This window comes from Colobus angolensis, unplaced genomic scaffold (genome assembly GCF_000951035.1).
Source record: "Colobus angolensis palliatus isolate OR3802 unplaced genomic scaffold, Cang.pa_1.0 Scaffold144, whole genome shotgun sequence".
Classification (NCBI taxonomy): domain Eukaryota; kingdom Metazoa; phylum Chordata; class Mammalia; order Primates; family Cercopithecidae; genus Colobus; species Colobus angolensis.
In genome coordinates, this window is record NW_012114533.1 from 134899 (window position 1) to 136946 (window position 2048).

Consider the following 2048-nt stretch of genomic DNA (forward strand, 5'->3'; position numbering starts at 1 on the left):
CCTCTAGGTTCCGGATAGATTGAGAGTGAACTGAGAAGGTGGCCAAGCAGTGGGGAGAAGCAAGCCTGAGCTTCCTGGCCAAGCCACTCCCGTGGGGTCAGAAGAAGGGCCCTCCTCCTCGGCCTCACCGACCAGACTTCTGCTTCCCTAGGCCGTGCCAGGCCTCCCTATGCACGGTGACAACCAAAGTTTGCTTTCTACAAAGTCACCTACAGGCAGTGACTGCCTACCAGGGCACTCCTGAGCCTCCCAGCTAATGGTGAGGTCATTCACTGTCCTCTCTTTTTCCTTTAAGATAAATCCCTTTCCCGATCCGCCGTTTTGGCTGACAGCCCTACTTAAGTTACAGCCTACTTCTCACTGCCAAGTGTGGGTGTCACTGCTGGCTTGGGGAGTGTGGATCTTATAAACTTGCCTCATCGGGAGGCTTTGAGGAGTGACCTCCAGGGACTAGACAAGTAGCTTGTTCTTCACAATCAGTGCCCTCCCAAGAACATCCAGGGTTTCAGCCTCAGTGCTAAGACAACTATGTCTCTCCCTGACATATGCTCGCTGCTGGTAATTCTAGGGAAAGCAGAGGGCTGTGCAGGTGCCCCTGCCCCTAGGCTAGGAGAGCTGGCAAATGCCTAGAGACCCAAAGGCCTCATCCTCAGGGAGGCCAGCTCTTCTGTTTTAGTGATATTTTATTGTGATTTACAGTGCAACTGACCGGTTCAAACAATACCACCTGTATTCATAAACTTTCTCTTTCCTTTCCTTCCTCACTGCCCAGCTTTAGGTTCATTCTTGTAAGTGTTGCTGGTATCAGGATGGGAACCTCCCTGCACTTTGAATGCATGCATGTGACCTCTCCCACATTCTCCGGTGCTGTGATGTGCCTTAAACACAGCAAGGTGCTTGGACACAAACCTGTGCCTGGAGCCCTTATGCAGTTTCGGACTGACAGGCCGTAACCCTCCCTACAGACTCAGTGCCATTGTACACGTTTCTGCCTGGAAAACACATGAACACCAATATCTGCGGTTGGCAAACCACCACCGTCTTGCAGCCCCAAGAGAGCCTCAGGAATCCAGGTTCTTTTGGTATTTCTGCTCCCTACCCTTGGTGCATAGCCTCCATTGCCAGGACGACAAGAAGGCTGACTGGGCCCTAGCATCATCCCACAGTCCAGCTGGGGAGAGAGCCAGGGACAAAGCCAGAGGGGACTAGCTCCCACACCGCCCAGCCCCAGCTGAGTTAGCTTCTTGAGGCTATTTCCTGGAAGCCCCGCTGTCACTTCTGCGGACACCTCACTGGCCATCTCAACTGCAAGGCAGCCTAGGAAGTGTAGTGTTTCCCTGGATGCATGGTTTCCTGGAATCCATTCAGGGTCTTTCCTTAGGGGACCAGAGTGAGGATGTTCAGCCACCAAAGATGCAGGCTCCCAGCTGTCCAGTGAAGTCAAGAGAACAGGGAAGGGTTTGAACTCACCTTTGGGTGTTTGGAGTGATCAGACCTGTCTGCCTCCTCTTGAGGGGTAACAGTCCCCCACTCTGTTAAACCCCATATTTGCCCCCAACTCAGCTTCAGCCACAATTAGGCTTTTTCCCTTTATGTCCACAGGGCACCTGGCCTGGGTGGAGCCCACTCCTCTGCACCCACCTCACTTCTTGCAGTCTTCTGCAGACCCCAGCCCTATGCCTGTGCTCTAGACAGCCGGAGATAAGGAGTGGGCCCTGGAAGATGCTCAGTCAGGCTCTGCTCCAGATTTTAGTTTAGGAGATAAGCACAACCATGTCTCCCTGTTCTTTTTGTTATGCTGTAAAGACACACTGATAGCTTAAAATTGTTGTTTGGACACAACGTGGATCATGCAGTGTCTTCACATTAACCCCTAGTCACACTCTCTAAGTTGTCCATTTTCTCCCCCCAATATTTTTATTCTCATAAAAATATGCCGAATATAAAAACCTTAACCAGGCCAGTTGTGGTGGCTCAGACCTGTAATCCCAGCACTTTGGGAGGCCAAGACGGGTGGATTACTTGAGGTCAGGAGTTCCAGACCAGCC